General features: G+C 45.5%; 1 long non-coding RNA gene across 9 annotated transcripts; it reads left to right on the plus strand.

Moving 5' to 3' along the window:
• Positions 1-16,098: 16,098 nt before the first annotated feature.
• Positions 16,099-27,960, plus strand: LOC124235420 (uncharacterized). 9 transcript variants are annotated; one of them, XR_006887476.1, is made up of 8 exons: positions 16,099-16,578; positions 17,245-17,421; positions 19,422-19,893; positions 22,369-22,502; positions 24,081-25,313; positions 25,640-25,740; positions 26,466-26,609; positions 26,706-27,960. It is a non-coding gene; the product is annotated as an uncharacterized LOC124235420 (long non-coding RNA). The 9 variants fall into 9 exon arrangements; XR_006887471.1 differs by adding an exon at positions 20,086-20,179 and having other exon boundaries at positions 24,081-26,609; XR_006887472.1 differs by having other exon boundaries at positions 24,081-26,375.
• Positions 27,961-27,984: the final 24 nt, after the last annotated feature.

Consider the following 27,984-nt stretch of genomic DNA (forward strand, 5'->3'; position numbering starts at 1 on the left):
GAGGGGAGGGCAGGAAGGTCACAGAGCACTGGTATCAAGGGGCACTTCACGGGACCAGACGCCACCTCAAACCAGGCCTGTGCGGCCCAGCCTTGTGCAGCACGCACCTGCTCTGGTCCCCAGGGCGTCGTGCGGTGGTCACAAGAGCCCCCTGCATCCAGCCCAGGAGGCGGCTCTGCATTCTTCGCAGGCTCGCCCTTCTGAGCCTCAGGCTCGCCATCTGTGAGGTGGGTGTAATAATGCCCACCTTCGGGAGAGAAATGAGGTTTAACGTGCCTCGGGCGTACGGCTAATTCAGTAAACTCCATCAGCCAGAACCGGTACCTCCTCTGAACGCGACACAGCGCACCCTCGCCCCACTCGACGTCGCGGCCCCGCTGCTCGTGTGTGTTCATCGCCCCCGGACCAACATCCCCCAACGTGTCAGCCCAGCGCGTTACCCAGCGCGTCGGGGTCAAGAATAAACGCTCATTAAAAGAGCAACTTCAACGGCACTCGGTAAAATGATCTGGGTGTTGTTTATGGATTTTTACTGTTTTTTGAAAATGTTTAGTTCTTCCTCAGTTTCAAGCAACAGTAACCATCTTCCCAAGTGTTTTCTGAGGAAAAACTTTTCCCTCCTCTCTCAAAATATTCCCAATGCCTTTTGTGCGGCCGGTGCTGTTGGAAGCACCAAGAACTGAAAAATGAGTAAGACCATCTCTGCCTGGAAGTCGAATGCTCACATAGTCATTTAGTCTTCAGATGAACGTTTCTATGTAGTTAATTCCACGTGTTCCCCATATGCCGAGGAAATAGGCATCTTTAAAGCCGGCGCCACCACTGTCCCATGCTGCCTTCAGATCCACGCCCACAGTGCAAGTGGAAACTCTTCATGCGTGTTTGATTACATGAAAATAGCTTATGTATTTCCTTCTACTAGTGACAGTGACTCTAAAGTTTATAAACTGTTTCCTTCTACACCCCATTTGCCGTATTCTCACGATATTAGTTATACATCCTTGATTTAACACAGCACAGAAATATGTGAGATGTATAAATATGGGGCTTTAGTCACAGCAATTCTCAGGGTTTTATGTATGAGTCTTCTTAGTTCTCAAAATTTAGAAAAAAAACGTTTGTTTATATGAACAACTTAAAGAACTCGTATCTTAAGAATGACGACGTTTAATTCTTTCAGTCAAACTAGAAGAAACAGCTCAGAATGTTACAGCTTATTTCACTCTTTAAGGCTTAAGCCATGTTTTCTTTGACTATTGCAATGGATTCGCTGCAGTTTAGACAGTTTTGTGTAGTTGAAGGTGCTGGACAAAATAAAGAACCTCACCCACTTTGAACCCCTTCACCCAAATTAGCCTGGCTTCACTCAGCAAAATGCAGTCAGCTTTAAGCTAGGAGCACCAAGCCAGTCTCTGTTTCCTCCTTCTTTATATCAGAATGGCCCGTTATCGTTTCTGATGAACACAGCAACTCCAAACCTTTGGTCTGGGCATCACTGGCGGCCCCGGGACCTCAGTCAACTGCAAAGGATCCCATCTAGAAACACGTCCCCATGGAGCTGGGAGATGCCGTGGAGATGGGATCCAGGCTGCACTTCGCACATGAGGACAGAGCTGTGGCCAGATGAAGACGGAGCTGCACGGAGTGACTTGCTCAAGCCTACAGGCAACTTCGTGAAGGAGCCTGGAGGAAAGACCACGTAACCCGCTTTAAGAGAAGGACCAACTGACCTCTAAGAGCCGGCTCCCTCTGGCTCACTATTACTGCCCATCCAAGGCAAAAACTGAAATGAAGAGATGTATCTTGGGGTCTTGGTCCTGCTCTTCCCTGAGCGTCTCCATGCAGCCCCCGCCCAAGCAGGCCTGCTTCTGCCGGGGGGACAAAGATCCACATCCTGTCTTTCCCACCATCAGAACGCCGTCCTGTTGTCTTCCCGGGCATAGTGGCTAAACCACTCCTGCCTCACCGTGCATCACTGATTCGGTCCTCACAGCAGGGCTTGTGGTTGGAAGAGGAGCTTTGTTAGCCCTGAGGATCGACTGAGGTGATAGCACCAGGATGAGGTGTGGGTGTGGCTTGGCAGCAGTTTTAAAGCTTCTCAAAAATGAATTTTAGCTGGTGGCTGCCTCAGAAGTTTTATGTAAGAGGCGCTCAGAGGAGTCATTCTGGCTGGAAGAGAGCACTGTGGGCTTTTTGTGAACCTGCATTTGCCTAGCAAACCCACTGTTTTCACATAGATTTTATAGGAAATTTACTTGGAGTGCCTTTGGGGACAATGATGGAAGTCAGGCCAAGCCACTCCTTGGACACATCAACTGATTATAGGACTTTTCAGAAAAACTGGTACTAGTGGGTCATAGGAGCTGATCTAAAACCTTACCTCACTTTCTCACAAATTCTTGCCTTCCCAATCCTGGTCACGGTTGTCTTAACCTCTTCCTGAAGTGAAAAACAGTCAGCATGAGCCACGAATGCCGCCCTGGAAACACCCCGTGTCCTTTTGAAAGCAGTTTTAGCAGACGTGGAGAAGAAGGCCCGTTTATGCAGAGCTGGCTCAACCATTTCCCGTTTTATGAACTGATTAGAAAAACAGAAATTGGACATTGTGGCTTACGTATAGTTCGCACATTTTGGGAGGAGGGAGCGAACGGCATTGCTCAGCGTGTCAGACTGGAGGTGTGATATCTGCCCAATCCTGTTCCGACGTGTAGTGTCAGGTAAAAGGAGGAGGGGTCGGGGGGGCTGTTTTTGGGGCAGTGGGTCAGTCCTCACTTTGGAGCAATAATCATCCACCCAAACCAGCTGAACTGAACGTCCACCACTGTCTCCAGGCCTCAGATAATGGGAGCAAATTCTAGATGCCTTGAAGCTGCACTGAATTTTAATCAGATTATCTTCCTCCCTCTGCCTCCCACCCAAGTCCCAGCACCAAATAGGTGTTTAAAAGTGTTTCCTGAGTGGAAAGACAAAATAGAGTCCTGAACCTAGTTTATTATCAACTCTTCCCAAACCGTTAGCAGATGCCACATCCCCAAACCGTATCTGTCGGCCCATTATTGTCAAAGACTGTCCTGTCCCTTTAGATGTGTGCTCCATTTGCCTCTTACCAATTGTAATTTTTAAATAATCTTCCATAACTATTTTTTTCACAAAAGGAATTTAAAAATGAAAGAGAAAAGGAGAAATGAAAATTATGATAATCAAAGACGGAAAATGCTTACGTATACGTTTTAGGAAAAATATGCCACTTGTGGCTTCATATCTAAGCTTTTTCATGGGTCATAAGTTCCTGAAGACTTATGTACATTTTTCCATATTTTGTTGAAATATAGTATATGTTTTAGATGTCTGTAGTCAATAAACCATCCGTTTGAAATACTCATTTGGCCCTGCCTGCAGCTCCGTTGCCCAGCGGCTCTCTGGACAGTCCTGTGAGAACAGCTTGCTCAGCATCATTTGTGAACTCGATCTGATGGATGTGGGATGATATCTCATCCGCCTCCCCGTCCGCTGCGCAGACCCCAAGCCCCCACACGCTTAGCTGCTGGCAGAAGACAAAGCTGCCGCGTGTCTGGCTTTATCGTGCCCCTCCCCACCCGAGCTGTCCCTCTGGCTTCCGTTCCCCTGTAATTCTTCACCCCTTTACGAGGCCTTTCTTCCTCCGTCTCTTCGTGCTTCATCCACCAGGACCACACCAGCTCTCGCCTTGCGCGGTGGGATGGTGGCTGAGGATTCACGAGGGCCCAGGCCTCTCCCTCCTGTCTTGAGGGCAGCAAGAATCTTGACCGTCTTCGTCCCCTTCGTGGCCTCAATGATCACTGACCGTCATCCTCCCAGACTCCTGGAACCCACTAGCCTTTCTCTAGAATTTACTGACCTTCCCATTGCAGGGCTTCATGCTTGGAAGCGTTAGCACTGGAGTCGACTGTTGGGTTCAAGTTCTGACTCACCACTGAGCCACCGCACGACCTTGGGCAAGTTAGCCTCTCTGGGGTAATTTGCAACATGGGGATAATGATGAAAATTATGCTCATGTCAAGGGTTGTTGAGAGGGTTAAATGAGATAATATAAATAAAGCACTTAGAACATAGCACACAAAATAAGCTCTTAAACCCATTATTGTTACCACTTTCCCCCATTTTTTTAGGATGTGTATATGAGAGTTACAGAATCACAAGATTTACAAATGAAAGAATCTGGAAAATTGACTAGTCCAGGGCTAAAAGTGTCTAAATACCTTCCGGGCCCAGATTGCTAATACGACTCGTAGGATTGAAGCAAAGGTGGGGATGGGGGCGGGGAGGCGGGAGACCCCGCTGGACGGACAGCTGCTTCTCAGGGTGAAGCACATTGCCGTCCTGTGAGATCAGGAGCCTGGTGCTGCCAGATCTTCCAGTTTTTCAAGAAAACCCGGAAATCCAGATTTGTGTGTAATCCCAACATTCAAATGTTGACAGTCCATTCAATTTTTATAAAATGCTTTGCTGGTTTCTTTTTTTAAAAAAAGACTTCTACTTTAGAGCCTGTAGTCTAATTGCATTTCCTTTGAAAACTGAGAAAGCAGAATTAAGAGGAAAAATGTCCTGCCCAAAGTTACACACGACTAGTTAGTAGCGAGCCTGTGACAAAGCTCCAATCCCCCGCCTCGGTCCAGGGGCTCTGGCATCCTTCCCAACGTGCTGTTGTCCTCTTTACCTCTATTTCTAAGCTGTCGCTGAACGCTGTTGTTTCGTACTTTCTGGTCCATTCTCATGACCACCAGGTTTCCTGGGGCCCCAGTGCCTCGTAATCTCCTCACTACGGGCCCTGTAATCTGGTCCACGCTGCCTGTTGGCTAAAATCAGACTGACTCTCTTCATATGTGGTCACACTCCTGCTCTAGGTCTTTCAAAGATTCTGCATCCGAGCCAAGTGCCCTGGCCAGCCATGCAACCACCTAGCCTCTGACCGACTTCCTGTTGTGCCCCTTCCTGGTCCCCTGTGAACAAGCTGTCTTGCCTCGAGTGACTTAGTCACCTGACCTCAGCGTTCCTCAAAGTGACATAAAAATACTGGGAGATAATAGCACTCACCTCACAGTGTTGTTGTGGATTTTAAACGAGTTAACCCATAAAGTCCTTCCCATTCAGCCAGCGCTGTAAAGCTGGCTTTTTATGAATGCACCTGTGTTATTTCTCGTACCAAATTCTAAATGTCTTTCGAACAGAATCTATTGGTCTAATTGGCATATGTTCTTCCCAAATATTAAGCACGTATTATGCACTCATTGAATATCTGTTCACAAGAAGAGTGGATGAATACATGAGGAAATTAAGACTCTGTGTAATCAGATAACATGCCCGTGGACAGAAGGGGAGCAGAAATGAACAGTAGTGAGTGGATTCAATGTCTGTTGGGCTCCAGGGACAGAAGCAGGCAGAGGCTGTGGGAGGTTGTCACCTCCAGGTAATGCGACTTGAAAGTTTCATGTAAAGTGATGAGTTGGGGATGCAGCACCCAGAGCCAGGTTCACTGCTTGAATAAGTGCCATGGCTCATGTTTCCTTACTTATGAAAGGAAGCTTAAAAAAGTTGTCCTGCCGCCTAGATTGCAGCTCAGCTAGGACCAGCGGGACCAGGGGGTTGAGAGAAGACAGGCACAGCCTCACGGCTGGGAACTGACCCGAGCCGCTGGCTATTTCTGTGTCTGGACCTCTGCTATCCTCAACAGCGCTGAAGAGTAGGAACCCAAAGTGCCGCCCTAGAACCTAGTTCTGCATCCTGGGCACGGGGGAAGCCGCTGGAGGTTTTAAGCAGGAGAATGCCATCATCTGATGCATATTTGAAGATGTTTTTGTCTTCGCGATTTGTTTCAGAAGTTTAATGGTGATGTGTCTGGGAATGGATTTCTTTGCATTCATCTTCCTGAATTTTTAAATTTACGTCTTTTGCCAACTCTGCAAAGTTTTCAGCCATTACTTCTTCAAACGCTTTTCAGTGCCACTCCTCTCCTCTGCTTCCGGGCCCCCAGTGGCATCAACGTTAGTTCTTTGGTTCCTGTTCCACTCATCTCTGAGACTCTGCTCATTTATTTTTCTCCATCTGTTTTCTCTCTGATGTTCAGATTGTGTAAATTCTGTTAATTTGCCCTCCATCAATTTCACTCATTTTATCCTCTGCCGTCTCCAATCTAATATTGAGCCTACCTAGTCAGTTTTTTTTTCAGTTATTGTATTTTTTTCCATCTATATCTCTTCCAACTGGTTCTTTTTTTACGACTTCTATGTGTTTGTTGATATTCTCTCAAGAGAATTTGTTATTGTTTGTTGAGACATTTTTACGATGGCTGTCAGGTCATCCCAACATCTAATTCTTCTTGGTGTTTACATCTGTGGATTTTCTTTTCATGTTCAAGTTGTGACTTGTTGCTATGAGTGATTTTCATTTGCAATTGCATCCTGAACATTTTGAATATTATATTATGAGACTCTGGATCCTATTTAATCTTATTTGTTTAGCAAGCAGTCACCCTGTTGAGATATAGTGCAAGGGCTGTGTGGTTACGCATGCTCAGCTGTTTGCTCGCTGGGCTCTGCCCATACCACCCTCCAAAAAAGTGGAGCACCGACTTACACTGCCCTGTTGCAGACGGGGAGGGGGAAGCTCAGCTCCCCCTCAGCCCTGCTCACACCTTCCTGTTGAAAGCAGGGCACCAACCAGCTCTATCTCGTTGCATCTGACTGGGGGCGTAACCTCAGCCCCCCGTGAGGCCCTGCTGATACCAAGGACGGGGTAAGCAGAGGGCTGAGTCACACCACTTCGTTCGGGCAGGAGCTCGGCTCCCCACTGAGCCCTGCTTATACCCAGGGGTGGGGGATAATGAAGCATTGACTCAGTCTCCCTGTCAGATGGGAGTGGAGGCTCAGTTTCCACTGGACCCCACCGATACCCCGGCCCGAGAACTGGTGTGCTGCTGCTTCTGGTGGAAAGATCAGCTCCTCGTTCAGCCCCAACATCACTACCCAGGCAGGGCAATCAGAGCACCAACGGCTTCTGCTGAGCGGGAGGTAGAAGATGAGCTCCCCCCCAGTGTCACCAACTTTGCTGCACAGGAGAATCAGAGCACCGCCGCCTGCTCCCGTGGGGTGAGGACCAAGGAGGGGTGAAAAATCAGCTTCCAGTTTGGCCCCACGAAAGCTACAGAAGGGAGGCAGTTCTTCTGTTGGTGTTTGGCTGGGGAAGGGCAGTTTTTACCAAAAAGATGTTCTGTTGTTAGGCCATTCTTTGGTCATAGGAACAGGCTTTTCTTGGAGCTTTTTTGTCCGTGCCTCTTGGCCGTTCCAGTTTGGAGGGAACGACTGGTCTGGAACATATAGAGACAATAAAGAAACTCAGGGAGCTCATTGCCATGTCCTTCCAGATTCTTCCTGTGCCACTTGTTGTGGTACCTCCAGGGTTTTTTGGTTGCAAAAGGGAGGACCTGGAAAGAATGGGCTATCCCATCTTGGCTAGAACACGATCCCTATTTTTAAATGATTATTGTAACAAAATGTAAAAGGATATTTTTTAGACAATTAAAGAAATTTGAATATGGAGTGAGGATTAGATGATATTGAGGAATTATTTTTAGTTTGATTTAATTGGTTTGATATGATAATGGTATTGCAGCAATATAAGAAAATACTCTTATGCATTATTCTTTGGAGATGTTTTGGAAGTATTTAGAGGTGAACTTATATGATGTCAGGAATTTCCTGTAAAAATACATCTATAAAAATAATAAAAAGAAGAGAAAGAAAGAGAGAGAGAGAAGTGAGGGAGGCAGGGAGGAAGAAATGAGGTGGAGAAGGAGGGAGGGAGAGAAGGGGGCGCAGTGGGGAGGGAGGGGTGAAGCAGCAAGGAGCGAGTAGGGCAAGGCGCTGGCCATTGTTGAGTCCAGCTGATGGGTAGATGGGGGTCATTATGCTATTTTTTCTACTTTGGGATATGGCTAAAAAAATTACAATGAAAGTTGTTTGTTTGAAGAGTCACCCTGGCTATATTCGGGAGACCAGATTGGAGGGGCACAATAAGAATTGGGGTAGAAGTTCGGGGCAAACGCAGTCAACCAGGTGGGAGCGAATGGAGGTTTGACCAGGATGGTGGCAGCTGAGACGGAAAGAAGACAGGTGGAGTAAGCAGAAGATAGAGAATTTGTGGAGATGCCCTAGAAAAAATATTTGAAGGAAGATTAAGTATCAGGTTTGACTGGCAGTTCTGGCTTGAGCTGCCTGTGATGGAAAAGATGCGAGAAGGTCTGTTTTTGGGTGGAGGTGGGCGAGCGCAGGGAAGTAAAGATTTTGTTTTGAGTCTGTGAAACAACCGAGTGGACTTGTGCAGGTGGCACGTATGTAAATCTAAAGCTGAGGCGAGGTCCAGGGGGGACCTGGAGCAGCGGCGGGGCTGCAGTGGAGACGTTACGTGAAAGCGTGGGAACCGTTGAGAGAGTTGAAGGTGAAGAAGGGGGCTCAGGACTGAGCCCCGAGGAGCCTAAGCATCTGCAAATCCCATGGAGGAGACTTTTCTTAAAAGTGGCCAAGCAAGAGGAGTGCCTAGCACCCAGAGCTTGGTTTCCAAATACTATTCATTCATCCGTTCATATATTAGTTCATTAGATGTAATTAGTTAAGTTAATAAGTAGGGCGGGCCCTTAAGCTAATGTGACTGGTGTCCTTAGAAGAAGAAAAGAGACACAGACACACAGGAAGAACGCCACGTGACGAGGGAAGCAGACACTGGTGTTGCCCGCCTGAGAGGCACCAGCAGGAGGTAAGAAGAGGCAGGAAGGGCCTCCCTGGGGGCCTCTGCAAAGAGCAGGTGGCGACACCTTGCTTCTAGACTCCTGCCTCCAGGGCTGCGAGACAACGAACTCCTGTCTTTTTCACCTGGCCAGTCTGCAGCAACGCATTAGGACAACCCTAGGAAAGTAACGCATCATTCATTCATTCATTCAAACACATTTAAAGAAAAAAATGAAAAAGCTCTTCCCTTCCTCCTTCCTTTCTCTCCTCTCCTGAAATTTCGATCCTACAGCTCTGGGGACCACTACCGTCCCCCCACCAACCACAGGGTGTAGGACCCAAGTGGCCTGAGAGGCACCCCCTTCCTGGGGGAGCTCGGAGCAGCTGTCGGAGCCTGGTCGAGGAGGGCAGGGCTTACGCTGAGGGCAGCTCGAGTGGGAGCGCGAGGGCCAGTAGGTGAAGGGGTCTCCATCAAGGGCAGCCCCATGTGGGTGGGGGAGCTGGGTGAGGAGAGCCAAGGGGACAGGGCCACCGGAGCAGAGAAGGAGCCAATGGAGGGCAGGGAATGCAGGAATTGGTCACATGTGAATAAATTAAGTAAATACATTAAGGAAAACAAGGGCCAGTTTCTTACTCTTGGAGTGGAGAATCACCCTAAAGGGAAAAAGAAGAATGACTCTGTGACGGGCTGGCATCCGTGGGATCAGTGTGAACTCCTGCTCTGAATAAACACAGGTGGAGAGGGAAATAACTGTGGTGTGAGTGTGTGCACATACGTCTAGCCCTCAGCTCACTCTTCTGGGACCACAGGAGCGCCAGCACCCAGACGCTGGTTCCTCAGTACTATTCTCTGCTAAAGAGGATCCAGAACTCCTTGGAAGAACGATAGATTCCAGATCCTGGGAGAGAAAGTATAAGGTGATCAACACCTAAAAAAACCCTTCAGAAACCAATAGAAACGTGTCAAAAGGACACAGAAGTAACCTGCAGGGGTTCCCATTGGCCAAATTGGGGAAACTTTGAACAAAATGAATAATGATATTAGTGGATCACTGAGTAAAATGAATTCAGTTGAATAAAATTGAAACCATGAGACTAAAGAGATATAAGTGAATGAATAAATTGGGAGTTTGACGAAAAGGAGAATATTTACAGAGTCTGAAAGGACTCCCAACAAAGCACTTATAAACTGCAGAGTGAAAAGAGTAGCTTTACGGTGGAGAAACCTGGCAGAAGCCACTTTAATCAAGTGACAAAAGTGAAAATCTTTAATATTGTGGCAAATTGAAACCATGTGTCACGCGACAGGATGCAGTGAGAGAACAGGCGGCACTCCCCAGCTGTAGCCCCTCAACCATACACAGCCCGAATCTAGTCACCAGGAAACATCAGACACACCCACATTCAGGATGCTCTGCAAAATAACCTGCTGGTAACCTTCAAACGTTATCAAGGTCATGAAGGTGAAAACAGACTGGAAAACGGAAATAACAACCAAATGCAACACGTGATCCTGAAATTGATCCTTTTGCTATAAAGAACGTTATTGGGCCACTTGGAAAAACTTGAATGAGGTCTGAGGTTTAGGTTTAATCACACATCAGTGCTGGTCTTGTGATCTTGATGGCATCGTGGTTATGTGGGAGAACGTCTTTATTTGTAGAAAATGCACATTAAAATATTCAGCAGAGACTGGGCGTGGTACTGCAACATTCTCTTATGCGTCCAGAAAAAAACAGACTTTTCTGTAAGTTTGTGAACATTTCAAAAAGTTGTTTTAAACCTTCTGTATCCAAGGCACGTTGGAATACACTGCGAAATACCAAGTTCTAGAAGATGCAAGACCCACATACAAGGAATCCACAACCAAGCAGAGAAGTCGAGACATACGCATGTATTTCTCGTAAAATCAAATTAAGCCATGAGTCAAATTTGACTGAAAGTTCCTCCACCCTGACAGAGTTCTCGCCACATCAAATATCACAACACGTCTTACGGAAGGTTAATACCCTCTAGAAACTGATTGCCTGACTTGATCCGACTTATTTGCAATATTGGCTCTGTGAAGGATTCTTCATGTTAGGGCCAATCGCCTGGTAACTGACTGGTGTGAAGTTGAAGCTCTCACTTTCACCAAAGGCCCAGACTTGTACAGGAATTTACAAGTGAAGAAAAACGGAGCTGCAGAGAACAAAACAAAGGGACATTCCGTGTCACTCACTATACCTGTCTCCAGAGCAGCATTTGCTTTCCAGAGCGGCAGTCATCCCACAGAAAGCTCACTTCTGAGATGAAGAGGCACCGGGGAGATCGTCTCATTGCTTCTCAAGTCTCCTGACTAAGCAGCAGCCCGCGGGCTCCCCAGAGGCAAGCGGGCTGTTCTCAGGTTCTTGCACATCAGGGAATTTCTCCAATTTTGTCTCTAAAAGGAGTTTCTGCCATCTCTTCACCTGTGAAGCATAATAGATAAATGAGTTCATTTCCAAGGAGGAGCCTTGCCTGATACAGATGATTTCGTGGCTGGGAAAAAACGCATTCAGCAGATTCAGACGCTCTCTCATTTCTAGACTCCAATGCCATTTAAGTGTTTTCCTCGTTCTCGTGTGCGTGGTGCTGTGGCATTTGGAATGGGACGACACGCCCATCACCTTTGATTTCTGTCTGCTGTGAAGAAGCCCTCCTGACTTCTCGACTGCTGAATAATGGAGTTTTGAAGCCCTGGGACCTAACATTCTGTGGAAGTTTCTCTTTTCAGTCAGATTCTCCTCTTCTGTTAATCAGGAGGTGGGGTCAGCCGTCTTCCCCGGGGCTGCACCAGGCTCAGCAGCCTCTGGTGTGTGGGGTGTGGAGAGTGGGCTGAGGGCAGGCCCGCTGTCAGCGCACCATCTGGCCTCACCCGCCCACCCCTCCACCGCACGTCCACACCCCTCACTCCCGGGCACATCTTCTCCTGGTCCTGCTCGAAAGTGACCCGGCAGAACTATTTGTTAAGCATCTGAGCAACATAATAAGGCATAGAAAAAAGTAAAAAAAGTCATGTACACATAGGAACTTTACATTCTAGTTAAAAAGACAAAGCATAAAACGAGGAAAAATGTCAATAATACAAGGCTATCGAATCATCGAATTATTATCTAATAGCTGTGTATTCTAAATTCTCCAGAACAGCATCAATTTAAAACATTCTGATTCATCGTCACTTTAGGTGTCAACATAGATCTTAGCACAGTGTTCAGTCACAACATTGTGGAGGGATCCGATGACCCAGATTAGACTGTGAATTTTGCTGCTTTTCTGTGACATCAGGCACTCTTCACCTCCCTGAACTTCAGCCTGCTCATCCGTGAAATGGGAAAAGCTGTGCCTGCCTTTCAGAGCTCACATGAGGACTACGTTTTGTGGAAGCACATCCAGCAAGTGCCTAGCGTAATGGACAGTTACATCATCATCGTGTGTGAGGGCGTGTGTTCAGAACTTCTTACTGACACCGTCCCCCGAGCATGGGTCAGGTGCCATAGGAGGCTCTGCATAGGGACGACCCACGGCCACTGCTCTCAGGGCTCATCGCCTAGTGCAACGCTAACGTCAGTGGTCTTATAAACATGTACAAGTATATTATAAACATACATAAGTATAAATAAACAAAAATTCATACAGAGGAGGCTGCCTCTTTGGCCAATAAGAGTGCATCAGCCACAAAGTTTAGACCATTGACAGGTATATCGATAACAAATTACAGACCATGTTAAAAGATTCTAAAGTGCTGCTGTGAATTAAGTATGACAGAGCCCTGAGACGTGTGATAAATCTTGACAGTCTTCGGTGTGGTTGGGAAAATGGAGAAAGGAAATTTCAGGGGGAGGTAAGAGTGTGGGCTTTGGGTAAGACAGAGAGTGTTGAAAACTGACCCCATCACCTTCCAGCTGTGAGACCTGGCATTCTTCAGGTGTGTGTGTATGGAAATACTACTGCCCACCTGGGGTGCAGTTTTTTGTTTATTGAATGAGATAATTCTCAATAGTCCACTGCAGCTCCCTTGCTCTAGGTGTCTTTTTTCCTCCTTGTCTCGGGAGCATCTCCTGACGGGCAGAACACAGGCTTACTGGAATCCAGAATTCTTTAGTCTTCACTGCTCAAACATTCGTCTGTGGTTTGTGTCTGGATTTCAGCCCCTTGTGACCACTGACTTGATGTGTGTTTCTGGGTCCTGCTGTCTGCCTACGTGGTCTTCTGACTCTCCGTCTGGCCCTGAACTGTTACTAACTATGGTGGCATGTCTGTCTTTTGTACACCCACGTCTGTTCTCTCTGCACTGGTTTCCTTTGGAAACCCACCTATTTCTCATTCAGTCCATGTGATTCTGGGGTTCTGGCCGGTCACAGCAACTTATCCCCCTGGCTGGAGCAATCGGGTCCAAGATGGAATACGCTGTGAGTCCCTGAGAGCCAGGCCCAGGGCTTTCACTGGAACTGGGCAGGAGAGACATTCTCTTTCTTCCAGATGTGGAGCTTCTGTTGCCGGAGGCCACTGTTAAAGAAATACCTGGCTGAGGGTGAAGGCAATGTAGTAAAGTAGAACCAAAACACAGAAAAAAAGCAGTCTTCCTAGGACTCTGTGGAGCACCTGGATCCAACACCACCTGAAGCCAGTACATCTACTACTGAATCTTTCTGTACATGAGCCAGTAAATTCTCTTTCCTTTAGGCTGGTTTTGAATTTCTGTCCACTGTAACTGGGTCTTAATTCCTCTGAAGGTTTTCAGCCAATGCAGCCTTCTGACTCACTTTGTGTAGTTCTGGCTGCCTCCCTAGACCAACTTTCCAGTTTACTGCCCCCACTGACAGCTGAGCTTATTATGAAGCATGGAACAAACCCACCCGCTTTCTTAGATCTGTTGCAAGTTTGCCTTGCGTTTTGGACTACTTCCACACTCTGAAGCACAGGGTAAGGTCCGAATAAGTGGAGTCTCCCACTTCCCCGCCGTTTCTGAAGACACTGGCTTTAACTACCTCCTTGCACAATCCCAATGCTGCTGCTGCTGCCAACAGTAATAATGAATAATAATAACAACAACTGCCATCTACTGAGTACCACTAGGGCGTTGTGTTTGGTAGGCTGTAGCCATCATTTAAAAAAATAAAATGGAATAGAATAAAGCAGATCAGAAAGGAATGGAATGGAAAGGTATAGAAAGGAAAACATCAGAATGTATCCAAGGTGGTAAGAATGAGCATTGGCTTGCGAAGTTTTCTTTCCATTTATATCGTGTGTCTGTGTGTGCATATGACTACTGATGGGCTTCAGAAGCCATATTTTTTTAATGTGGGTTGTGATGAAAACAATAACTGTCCAAAGTCACATAGCCAGTAAGTCACAGAGCCAGCCCTGAATCCAGGCATGTGGCTGCCAGCTGACTGTCTCAACCACATCCTTTTATAGACAAGGAAACACGTTCAGAGAAGCCACACAATATGGGGAAATGAGGATGCCTACCTAACAGAATTGTGGGGGTTGAATCAGATAAGACAACTGTCGGGCACGTAGTAGAGCATAATAAAAGTTAGTTAATATTAAACCATTTTGGAAGTTGTTTTTTCACGTAACATTATATTCTGAACAGATGTCCATTTGCTTAAATGCTCTTTTGCAACAGAATTTAAATGGTGCAATGTATGCCTTTGTTTATATTCGTAATGATTTCTTTGCTTACCCAATCTTACATTGTGAGACGTTTCGGTTGTTTCCATCTTTTTGCCATTTATGACAGCAATTAACAGTTTGAAGCACAATCTCCACTACGAATATTTCCATAGGAAAAGTTCTGAGAAAGAGAGCAGCGAAGTCAAAGGGTGTTTGCGTTGTAAACATCAGAAAGTTTAGACTGACTCATGCTTTCTCCTAGCACTTGCTCTAAGTCTGGCATCTTTAAAAATCAGGTGTTATTTGTCAGGAGCTTTCTAATAACTTAAAAGCCCATTTGTAGGGCAAGTGCTGCTGTGTGGTGAGACCAACCAAGTTGGATTTGCGCAAAATCCGTGGAAGCTTTCCCAACTCCTCCCCACCTCTCCTCACCTGCTCCTTCCCGTCCTAGACGGAACCTTGTCTTCTCAGTGTTCTCTCGGTTTCCTCGCCTCCATAACCAGTCCTGCCATCACTGGGTGCACTCCCCCACACCTTGCCAAGCCCGTCTCCTGAATGCATAGGACCTGACAGGACCCTATGCTATTTCCCAAACATAATCATGCTGGGGTGCGAGAACATTGGTTGCTGAATCGCTTTAGTGGGCTCTGATAACTATTATCTGTACTCTGTGCTCCGGCCCATCCCCATTCCTCTTTTAACAGCATCCTCCTCCTTTCCCACTCCTTTCTTTTAGGGAACACCCTCTCAACTCCATGTCCTCATGAGGGCTTCCATCCCAGTAACTCATCCTTCCCCTGGCAGGGGTGGAAACAAGATCCAACCTGGACCCATAATAGTACCACATTTTTCTGGACACAGAAATTGCCCAAGGGACAGACATGGGACAGAGACGGGCCAATCAGAGTCTCTCCCAAGACTGACACACAGACTTTGAGACAAAGAGCATCTCTGCCCGTGGTTACTAACTTTTGACTAGGAGCCTGGTGCTGCCAGCAGCCACCTCCCGGCTGCAGAGGGGTGGCGTCAGCTCCAGAAGAGAAAGTGGCCAGAGAAGCAGAGACCAGGAGACAAACGGCATCGCTCTGCATCCCGCAGTGCCTCAAGTCAGTGCCACCAGTGGACTTCTGGGTTTAAAAAAATTTTTTTGGCTAAGGCAAGTTTAATTTTTTTTTTTTTGAATCTTGACAGACACAGCTATAAAATGAGTGGTATTAAGAACATAGATGGTGAGTTTAAAGGCAGGAGGCCTGCAGTACTGAAATGTTATCATATGGTAACAGGGCAGGAATTAGGTGGCGTTACAAAAGTACATAAATAACAGTAGCTGCAAGAGAATGATCAGTGCAAAATACCACAAGACGGTTGTTTGTTTCTAAAGGTAACAGAAGAAATTTAAATAAAGAGGGCAGAGTGAGGAGACCCCTCAAGGTCTCCGTTCTTCCTCTAGACAGCTACGCATGCTCCACAAAATCCTCTCACTCTCTGGGGCTTCATTTCCTCGTCTAAAGTCTGTAAACCTCACGCAGTAAAGTCCCTGTGGTGTGATCTGCGTGTGTAGGAAATGTTTGCTGATTGGCTGGGGCGTGGGTTACTGCCTGTTGACGTGTGCAAGGGGGATAGTGTGCCAGAAGTGTGTGTGGGGGTCAGTCCCACGCAGACCACATGGTTCTTACACCTCAGGGGAGGGGCGGGAGAGAAGCAGAGGACGCAATCCCAAAGATCAGGCAATGCCTTAGAAAAGCGTCTCTGTGTGTCCCAAAAACCACTATCTGGACAAGGGAGTTCTTCAGTTTGACACACAATTAATCCAGACTGTGAGTGCCTGGACCTCGATCTGCCTCCGCCCGCTCTGAGTGTCTGGGCTCCTCTGAAACAACTCTCAGTGCAGAGGTCACAAACTGGTCGGCCGCAGACGGGTTTGGTTAGGACCACACATTGTCGGTCCACAAAATACTTAAAAAATTTCAGATTAGTTGCCAACGTTTAAAAGGTTGGGAGATTTTGCATAAAAGATCTGGATTTCTGCCTTCCTTGGAATCGGAAGCTCTCTGGCAGCGCTGAGCCCGCATCCCCACGTGGCAACGATAGACTAGAGCCGCGCAGCAGCTGCCCCTTCAGACGAGGCGCGCGTCCCCCGGGTTGTGTTCCATGGGCCTCTCCGGACTGTTCTGCACAGGTGGGTTACCTTTTGGCCTCTGCAGACTTGTTAGTCTGAGATCTTTGTCTTAAGGGCTGGTTGTGGACTTGCCCTCCCACGTTGCTTGTGCATTCAGTATGGTAACAATCCAGCTCACCCGATACTGACCTGGACTCCACATGGCAAAAATGCTGTAAATTGTGGCTGAGAAGTAACTCCTCAGTCGAGAGCCGCTTCCCAGAAGGTCCAGCTGCAGAGTCAACTGAATACCTAATCCAGAGCATAAAACTGCAGAATATGGAAAATTCCCCTTTCTTCTTTACTATGGACTAAAGGATTTAATAAGACAAATATTTTTTTAATTGGCAAATTCTAATCCTGGACTCTGTAAGTGTTAGTAGAAAAGATCAACAGTCAAATAAAGGGATCAAAGGTCGAAAGGAAAGGGATTTTTCTAGGAATCATAATAAATATTCCCTAGGAAGCAGACTTATTCCAAGAAACCAAAATTTTTTAAAAAACCCTAATTCATAGTCTCTGTAAGATCAAAAGAACATTGTCGCTATTAAATGAGTACAGTCTGAGGTCAGGAAAAGTTTTAACAGATGGAAAACCAACTACCAAATTCTCTTTATCTGTTTTTAAAGTCAGGTTTATTGACGTATAATTTACACAGAGCACAATTCACCCTTTTTCTGTGTGCAGTCTCTGTGAGTTCTGACAAATGAATACAGTCATGTAACCCACCACAATCAAGATTTCGAACACTTCTGTCACCCCAGAGAGCTCCCACCAGCTCCTGTGTAGTCAGCACCCTGCCCCACACTAAGATCTCGGAGACTGCTGATCTTTTACCTATCACTGAAGATTTGCCTTTCTACGGTATGTATCCTTTTGTATTTGGCTTCTTTCACTTAATATAATGATTTTGAGGTTCACCCACGTTGTTGCATGGATAAGTAATTTGCACTACAATTCGTTTATTCATTCACTGGTTGATGGAAATTTGGGTTCTTTGCAGTTTGAGGCTATTATGAATAAAGCTACTATAAACATTCACATACAAGTCTTTGCAGGAAAGTATGTTTCTATTCCTCTTGGTTAAATATTTAGGAATATTGCCGGGTCATATGCTAAGTGTGTTTTTAACTTTATAAGAAACTGCCAAACTGATTTCCATCAGTAATTTATGAAGGTTTCAGTTGCTCTAAACCTTGTCAGCACTTGGTATTGTCAGTCTTTTTGATTTTAGCCATTCTAGTAGGTGTGTCATGGTATCTCATTGTGGTTTTAATTTGCACTCCCTAATGATTAATGGCGTAGAACATCTTTTTATGTGCATATTTGCCATCTGCACATCTTCTCTGGTTAGGGGTCTGTTCATATCACTTGCTCATGTTTGTACTGAGTATCTCTACATATAAGTAATTTCTGTGTTCTAGATAAAAGTCCTTTATCAGAGGGGCTGGCCCCGTGGCCAAGTGGTTAAGTTCACGTGCTCCGCTGCAGGCGGCCCAGTGTTTCGTTGGTTCAAATCCTGGGCGTGGACATGGCACTGCTCATCAAACCACGCTGAGGCAGCATCCTACATGCCACAACTAGAAGGACCCACAACGAAGAATATACAACTATGTGCTAGGGGGCTTTGGGGAGAAAAAGGAAAAAAATAAAAGTTAAAAAAAAAAAGGCCTTATCAGATATGTGTTTTGCAAATATGTATGGGTACAAGCAGATGGCAGAAAAACTTGTATAGATTCAAAAACAACCATCCAATTTTAAAACACACAGTCAGCAATGAAAAATCTATTAGATATTGCAGAAAACATAATCAGTGATTTAGAAGGGTTATTCAAGAAACTCTCCCAGACCTTAGAGACCTGAAGCTTTGAAAAAAAGTAGGAAACTTGGATTTATAATTGAATAAGTAGAAGAAAATATCCCTGAACTCAGAAAACACGTCACTCTTGAAACTTAAAAGACACACCGAAGATTTGGAAAATTAAATTACTTTCAAAGATAAAGGAAAAAATTTCCGAGAGCACTCAGGTGGAAAACAACAGGTTACTTCACTAAAAGAAAAGACAATAGATTGGCCTCAGGTGTGTTTTGCACAACTCAAAATGCTAAAAAGACAAAAGAAAAGAAAAAGAAAAAAGAAGCATAGTTTACAGTCATGTTTTCCAAACACCGACTGGTTAGTCATTCATGAAGTTAGTTTAGTAGATTGTAACCAGCATAATTTTTAAGGTAAATAGAACAGAATAGAATAGCAATATAAAAGAATCTAGCATTGTTCAAGGTAAGTACATTTGGTGTGTGTATGTGCCACTGGGTGATGCATTTCTTACTTTGAATTACATTAGAAAATGCTTGTGCAAGAGAACTACAGAATCAGTCAACCATATACAGTTTCTGAAAAAATACTCAGATGAATACTGTAATCAGCCAAGTGAAAAAGAAAAAAATGAGGGGCTGGCCCAGTGGCGAAGTGGTTAAATCCACATGCTCTGCTTCAGTGGCCCAGGGTTCGCAGGTTCCAATCCTGGGCACGGAGCTACACATGGCTCATCAAGCCACGCTGTGGCAGCATCCCACATAAAATAGAGGAAAGATGGGCTCAGATGTTAGCTCAGCCACAATCTTCCTCACACACACACAAAATATGTATATGAGACTGAGATACTACTGAAGAACACATAGTAAGCATTTGTATCAGTCAAGGTTCTAGTTAGGAAGAACAAAAATTGTCAGGTTAATTTAACTCAGGTAGATTTAAACAGAAAATGAATCTATTGGAAGTATATTGGGTACTGTATTAGTTTTCTATTGCTGTATAACGAATTTAAACTTGGTGATTTAAAGCAGCTTTAATTCTCTCTCAGTTTCTGAAGGGCACAGCCCAGCTGGTTCTCGCGACCTCTCACCCGGCTGCCATCAAGGCGTCAGCCTGGACTGTGGTCATCCTAAGGCTCGACTGCGTGTGGATCCACTTCTGAGCTCCCTCGAGAGGCTGAGGCAGGACTCAGATCACTGTGGGCCGTTGGAGTGAGCGCCTCGGTTCCCCGCGTGCTGTTGACCGGAGGCCACCCAGAGCTCCTTGTCACACGTGCTCGGAGGACTGGAACTGCTGTGGCAGAACTGAGCACCGCACGCAGCCCCGGTGCAGCCAGCTGGGCAGCTCTGGACTCAGACGCCCTCCACGCCAGGACTCAGAAGCCATGTCTAAACAGTCATCAACGGTCCACAAATATTGCAAAATTATGCAAGCAGTTCTTCAAAGAGAACATATAAAAGTTAAAATAATATGATGATAATCACAAATAACAATAACCTGATCTAAAGTAAAATGACAAGGTAAGAAAATAAATCTAATTATGGATGTGGATTATTTGAAGCACACAGCTGACTAGTAAGCGTAGCACTGTAGTTAAATGCACTGTCTTTATTACTGGCCCAGCCCGGTTCCAATCCCCGCTCTGCTCATAACAAGATTGTGAATTTAGACAATGCAGCCTCTCAGTGCCAAGATTTTCTTCATCTTTACAGTGACAGTGAATACCAGTGCTTGAGTCAGTCCCAGATTTGTAAAGAATAAAGGCGTGAACTCCTGGGTGGCCTTCACAGCACCGACGGATACATTGTAAGTGCTCTTTAAAGGTTATGCATTCAAACATTCAAGGACGTTTAACAAGAGCAACAAAAACCTGTAAATCAATATTTCAAGGGAGACAGTGGAGAATATTGGAGAATATTGGGTGTCAGTTTACATGATAAATGTAGCCCAAGCCTCACATTTCTAGGAAGGATCCTCTGACTCAGAACAACCCAAACAAACCTGAAACTATTAGAAGAAAGAACTTGTTTATTCTACAAGGGGGAGAATTAATAAGTAATTAGATATACGTACTTTTAAAATTTTTGCTATGGGAAATAAGCATAAACAACAACAAAAAGGAGAGTGATGTTCTTGAGTCTCATGTATCATCACCCAACTTCAGTACTTAACATTTTTTGGCAATCTTGTGTCATCCCTTCCATATACTTTCTTCTGGCTAATATATATATATATATATATTATTCATTTATTTATTTATTATTTATTTATTTTTGAGGAAGATTAGCCCTGAGCTAACATCTGCTGCCAATCCTCCTCTTTTTGCTGAGGAAGAGTGGCCCTGAGCTAACATCCGTGCCCATCTTCCTCTACTTTATATGTGGGACGCCTGCCACAGCATGGCTTGACAAGGGTGCCACATCCACACCTGGGATCTGAACCGGCAAACCCCAGGCTGCCGAATGGAACGTGGGCACTTAACCACTGCGCCACCAGCTGGCCCCCGGCTAATATATTTTAAAGTCTATTTCAAATAATATAAATGACATGATGATGCTAATAGCATTAAAAAATAATTTAAACTGTTTAATTAAAAAAAATTAAGGCCATTATTTAATATGTGTTTATTAAATATCTACTATGTGCCAGGCATCTAGGCAAATATACTATGGTAAAAATTCCAAACTCCATTAATGAATGTTTACGTACCAAATAATATAAAAATATGCAAAATAAAATTTGTGAGAAGTTATAGTAACAAATTGAAAAAATCACAGCCTTAATCTCTCTCAACTTTCTACAGACCAAGCTAACAAATAAAATATACATTATATAATTTAAAAGCTTAATTAGTGTACGTATTGAGCTGTTTACCACATAGACATTATACATTCTTTTCAAAAATCCATGAAGCATTTACAAAATCTTGTAAAGAAAACCAAATAGTACAACTAGTAAAGGCAGATTCTTTGACTGCAATATAATAGAAATAAATATTTGTACAGGACGAAAACATAAATAAACAAGAGAGAAAAGTCCTTCTATTAACTAAAAATAGAACGTAACTATCAAGTCACAGAAAGTGAAACACCTCCCACTGATCACCGAGTAATCCAAAAACAGCAGTAACAGGTGAACCTGAGAACACAAAGTCCAAGTGTGTGAGAAGTGCATCCAGCTGTACTTGGAACAAAATGTACCTCTTTAAATGCTTTCGTTATTCGACAAGAATCCAAGAACACCTGTTGCGGTTACCTGTTGATCGCCTCTTCTCTCCAAATCCACCCTTTTCGGCTGCTCTGGGAGAATGGACCTGGGCCCTTTAGACCTTGTCTGTTTACTGGCTGGCCCTGAGCTGCATGCAGGCTGCAGAGAGAGGTGCAGGGAGGGGGTAGCTTGCTGCTCAGGGGGTCGGGCTGGCAGGCTCTGCAGCGTCAGTGGACGGCTGGCTCAGCACCACCAGCAGCTTGCAGCTTCTCCAGGGCTCAGCTCCTGCAGTGCACAGCAGCATGCAGCGCCCCTGCCCCGTGCACCCGCCTTGTCAGTTTGCAGAGAGCTCTTCCACCTCCTGCAGTGTGCAGCAGACAGCAGCCCTCAGGCCCTTGCCCTAGGGCAGTTTTGCAGTCAAATTCCTCTGGTAGGGCCGCTCCCTGTGAACAGCTTTCCCTGTCACACTACAGGGCGGATCTCCAGCAGGTGTCACCGGCACAGCAGTACAGTGACTGCTCGGCGGTCCAGCGAGCCAGGCAGCTGGCTCTTCAACAAGATCAGGACCTCAGCATCTCAGCAAGCACCCCCCACCCCCACCCCCGAGGGTTCTTGCTTGGGTGCTCCAGCTCAACTCCGAGGGTGCTCTGCCACACCCGCGTTCTTCAGAGTTCTCTTTACTTCTGACTAGACAATCCCTGGTTACTTTAATCCTTTGTTGTGGTTAATAATCTTTTATATTAAACTTTCCCTGTTCAAATTATTATGTGGTTTCTCTCTCCTGACAGGATCCAAACTGATACAATGTGTGAACACACCATTCAATTCAAGAAATTAGAAAAAGAATGAAACAAAAAAACCAAAGAAGGAAAAAGAAGATTTTATTAAAGATAACAGCAGAAATTAATCAATTAGAAAAAAGGTCAGTAGACTTGATAAATAAATTGGGAAGCATTTGGGAAACAATGCAGATTTAAATAGATGGGATCATATGGCAGTTGAAATCAGGACTAGTGCATGAATGCAGAATATTAACAATGGGACAGGGAACACCCAACCTTAGGCACAGTGAAGAGAAGAAGTCTAAGAATCTAGCGAAAAACAAAAGCAAAATCTGACTCAAGAAACGCCGTAAAACCCAAATGATGCATAATCCTGAAAGGAAGATAAAGGACTACCCTCCAAAAACGCCTGGTTCAGGCAGTTTCACTGTTCACTTCTCCAGCTTTCGGAAAACAGGAAACTCTTGTGCTATTTAAACCGTTTCAGGGGATGGAGAAAGAGGAAAAGCGTCCTCCTTGTTTGAAGACTTCCCCGGGACTCGTAGTGAGGCACAGACGGTAATTCCTGGTGAGGTGGGAAGATGACAGAGTTCACCTAAGTAAAGCAACCGGTTCCGTGAGTTACACACGGTAACAGGAAGGAGGGAAAGAAGCGACGTTTGCTGAGGGCCCTGTTACTAGTGCCAAACACCTACCACAGGACGTGCCCTCAGACATAAGTGTCCCAGAAGAAGACACGGGTAATTGTCCTATAATCATAGAATAGGATAGGCCTTTCCTAGTTGGACATAAAAGAAAATACTGAAACATTTTATTTTGATCTATATGGCAATGAGGACATAGTCAAAAAGACAACAAAGTGGAAAAATATTTGCAAAATATTTAATAGCAAAGGGCCATTTTTCTAGATATGCAAAGAGCTAGTATTCAGTAAGAAAAGGACCAACCACCCAACATAAAAATGCACAAAGAATATGAGCAATTAGTTCCTGAGATATGTACATGTTACATACACGCATACGCATGTAGAACTTTGACCAGGAAAATCTCCTCTTTTTCTTACTTAAATTCTATTTATCAAGCTCAAGAGGGCTCTCCAGTCTTCCCAGAGAACTCCTCCAGCATCCCTAACTTGACACTCAAAATTATTATCCCTCTGTTCACCTGGAAGTACTAAGAATTTCTTTGAACGAACAATATCTGTATATGAAACGGTTAATATTGCTCAAAGTGAACCCAACATCTTCTCAAAGTGAGACGGCGACCTGCATCAAAGTCACCTGGATGCTTTATAAACTGCAATCCACGGGCCCTGCTGTAGACCACAGAATGGAATCTTCTGAGGGCAGGTGGCCTGGGCGGGAGCCGCCCTTGAATGCTCTGAGGGTGGTTCATACTGACTTTGAGAATCCTGCCCCTGGGAACCGACAATACAGTGTCCGCCTTTGTTTTGTATAGACTTCACAGGGTGTTTTTCACTAGCACTCTCTAATTCCACGTCACACCCAATCTGGGTGATTGTCAGGGCGAGTATTATTAGATATGGGAATAAAATTTAGGGAGATTTAGGGACTTGCTCAGAGACTCACCTAGAAATGGTGGAGCTCAGGTTTGATGGTCTTTTCACAACCACAAGCTCCATCTCCACCCCACTCATATAAACCCCCCAAATTCACATTTGTTCATGTTTGTACAACCAACTCATGCTGATTTTTCAGAACAAACTGATAACCAGAGGCAGAAAGAGCAGAAGTGAAGGATGAAAGCGCCTCGGGAACTCCTGGCTCTGCGAGGAGGAGCTGGTTTCACAGATGTAGAAACTGAAGGCCAGAGAGGGGCAGGACCACACAGCTGTTCCTAAAAGAAGGCAGGGCTGGCTGCACACCGTCTGTAATAGGAGGCAGCGACAGAATCAGAGAAACGCTGAGAAGATGCGAGAGCCAGCTTGTAAAGGAAGGGAGCCGCTGGCTGAAGTGCTCCGCTTGAGGCGAACACAAGTCCGGGAACACTGGCGCAGACGCTGGGGCAGGCGCAGCCGTAGGAGCAGAGCGAGGACCCCAGGCCAGAGACAAGGAGCCTGTGCCTCATGGAGTCCTTGGCCTGGGGGATCGAGGCTTTCTGCAGCCCCTTCCTACCTAGGTGGTGAGAAGGCCCCGCTGCAGAAGAACCAGCTCTCTTGACCCACAGCCAGGCTGGCAAGCCCGGCGCACAGGCCCCATAGAGCTTCTGGGAGACCCAGCCCCAGACTTGCCCTCTGACCTCTAGGGCAGAAAGCCCTCTGAATGTGTCCCTGGCTTCGCAGTCCACCCTTCACCCCCAAACCCCTTTAGTGACTATGTACCTCTCCCCCTGGGTCCCCGTGACACCGGGGCCCTCAGGTGGAGCTGGCTGTCTGGATGGGAACTCTCCAGCGCTGGGACATCTCTGAATTGCTAGAAGAGTCTGACCACTGAAATGGCTGCTGATCTCCTGGGGAAACCATCACAAAACTCTGCGACAGCTGCGTGTTGGTGAGATTCATCCGTGTCGTCCCCTGGAGATGCGTCTGCGTGTTTTCATTGCTGTGTAGAATTCCATGGTGGGAATACACCAGGGCACGTTTTTAAATCCATTCCTCTGTGGGTGGCTCAGTGAGTAGTTTCCCGTTTCAGCATGTTACTAACATTGCTGCTGTGTGAGTGAATTTCTGTGGGGTACCTGGGGGTGGAATTGCCGTGTATTCAGCTTTAGAAGATAATGCCAAGGAGGTGTCTACCCTGGAACGAGCAATTTACTCGCTCACAGACGACCCATGAGAGCCTGTGGCTCAGGATCCTCACCACACACGGCACCATGGGACTTCAGCAGTTTCGCCAATGTGTTGACGGTGGTTTTAATGGTTGTTTCTCTCATGATGGAATGACAGAGCTCTTTCCTATGACTCTGGCCATTAGGAGTTACTCTCATGTGAAGTGAGTGTTCAAGTATTTTGGCAGTTTTTCTAATTGATTGGAATGGGTTCTTTACACGTTTTACAGACTAGTCCTTTGTGTTGTGTGTGTCACATTCTGTTCCTCATATTTTCATTCTTTATGGTATCTTTTAATTAATTATCTTTAAAAAATATATTTATAATGAAACTTTTACTCCTCAAGAAATAAACAATTTGTTCTTTCATTTTGAGAGACTAGAATAAGTGATTGGGAGGAAAGAGATTAGAGAGGATTACACATTCCATCCCTTCTTTTTCTGTGATGTTTGAGTCTTTATAATGATCACATATTCCTTCATTCAACAGACTTTTATTCCTCACTGAAAATGTGCCCAGAACTTCTGTGGGTCCTGAGGATCCATCACTGAACAAAGGAGGCAAGTCTCCTGCCCGATGGAATTTACAAGGTGGGATCCAATATTGCTCTTATTTTAAAAAGGGATCTAAAAGGCTCTTGTTTAGCTTCTATCAGACTTTCATTTTGAGCTTTCGCATACCTATATAGAAAAACAACATGGCACAGAGCTCAGAGCAAACATTTAAGAAGATAAGCAAAACCTTTTTGCCAATATTATGTAAATTATTAGCAAATTTCCTGTTGATAAACATTTAAATTATTTCTTTGTAAGATCTGAGCACCAATAAGAACAAAAGTTTCCTTCCAGCTCTAAATTTCCATAATTCTTTGCTTTGTCCCCATTTCTCGATGCCTGGGACAGTGAGGGTGTGAAAGAGAACATTTTACGGCACAAAGATGCAGGTGTGGTCTAATTCCATTACGTGGAATCTGGAATCCACTCCTAACACAATCTTCATGATGTCATGTGGGGACCGTGCTGTGAGCAGAGTTCTGCTCCTTTTTGGAGAAATGGGTTGAGGGTACCGTCATTGCTACGATGAGTCTCCTTTAGGGGTAGTTTCACAGTGTCTATTTCCCTCTTTTCTGCCCTTTCCTGGATCCCGCTTTTTCTCTGGATTATCAAGACGGTATGCAGAATCTCAACACTTGTTTCACGAAGCCTGTTAAGTAATTTGAACAAAGGTATCTGAATAGGACACACCGTTCCTCTTGTTGGTGTTTACAAAAGAACTCGAGATTAAAAAATTCTGTCGTGTGCACTTGATTTTCCAGGTAGAACTGTATCAGGAATCATGTGGGGACACTTAAACTGATTGAGACTTTTCAAGTTTCTCCTGCCCCAATTTGTCTGGAAGAAATCCAGTCTGCGCTATCTCAAAAATTCACCAGGGAAAACAGCTGACATAAATTGTGCTGGTGATTACTAAATTCTGTGTTTACCTAGACATTCTGGCATTTGGCTCAAAAGACAAGTCTTTTTAGAAGTGTTCCTTAAACTTACTTTTGCCACAGATTTTAAACTGGAAGAAGAAGTGGTAGCAGAGTAAAGCTCTGTAAACCATACCCGACTGGGCTCATTACCAAGCTCCTCTCACCACGCGGTACCAGCAGAATTTGAAAAATGCCTTCCAGAGTTGAGACCTGCCACCTAGCAACCACTTTGAAATGCTTCCTGCGCTGGCCCAGGATGCTCAGAATGCCCCCTTTTGGACTTGGTGGGGTGTTTTGCTGTGCATGGGCCACCATCATTGAAAGGAGGACTAGAACTTTGTTTTCTGGGCAAAGACATGCAGATTAGAAGGATTGTTTAACTAAACTGTTCAGCTTGTTTTGGAATACGGTTGGCCTATTAAATACAGATTAAAGATTGCATCAGACATACTATACTAAAAATTTATTTGTTGTTTATCTGAAATTCACATTTAATTGGGCATCCTGTATTTTTATTTGTTAAATCTGGCAACCCTATTTTGGAGAGACTTTTGTAGTGCAAACCAGAGGAATATTTATAAGATATGCATCACACATATTAACTTGACCCCCCCCCCCCAAAGCTGCTGATTATATGGATCTAAAACACCTTTCCCGGGGCACTGCTATTGGTCCTACAAGGGAGCCTGAGCATGGGGACCACAGCTGCAGGTAGGGCAGGCGCTCACAGAAGGGGACGAGAAACCACCCCAGGGTTGCACCCGGGAAAGCTAACTAGCTGACGGGCAAAGCAAGGGTCTGAGCGTGCAGGGGCCACACGCTGCCCAGATATCTGAGAGGAAGTGGAAGTGGGCTGACATCAACAGTCATTTTACTTTTAAGGGGGTCGGTGTGAAGCCCTCTACACAAATGTGCACTGCAAAGGTTGGACTGAAGTGGGAGGGGAGGACCGTGGGACCCACGAAAGGGCACCGCGGCCCCATGCAGCAGCCACCAATCCTGGGCCGCCTGCACCAGCCTGGAGAGCCCGCCCGCAGCCCTTCCCGCTTCACCTGCCCGGTTCTGAGCTTGGGAGAGGCTGCCACTTGGTCTTCAATCCGATCACAGCCCCTCATTCCCAGTCTGCAGCCCCTGCTTGTTAACCTAACCCAGCAGCACAAAATACCTAAAACATAGAATGCACACGTAATCCTCTGTGTTCGCAGCACATGATGACACATCTGGAGGACACACGAGACCCTCTCACTGTGGCCACACGGGCAGAGTACTAGAGGGGGCGGGCCCCGAGGGCAGGGAGGCGCACCTGTACCCACTGATTTATTTTACTACGTGTGTGTGTTACTGACTCGAAATAAAAATG

The sequence above is a fragment of the Equus quagga genome, chromosome 1 (assembly GCF_021613505.1).
Source record: "Equus quagga isolate Etosha38 chromosome 1, UCLA_HA_Equagga_1.0, whole genome shotgun sequence".
NCBI classification, from domain to species: Eukaryota; Metazoa; Chordata; class Mammalia; order Perissodactyla; family Equidae; genus Equus; species Equus quagga.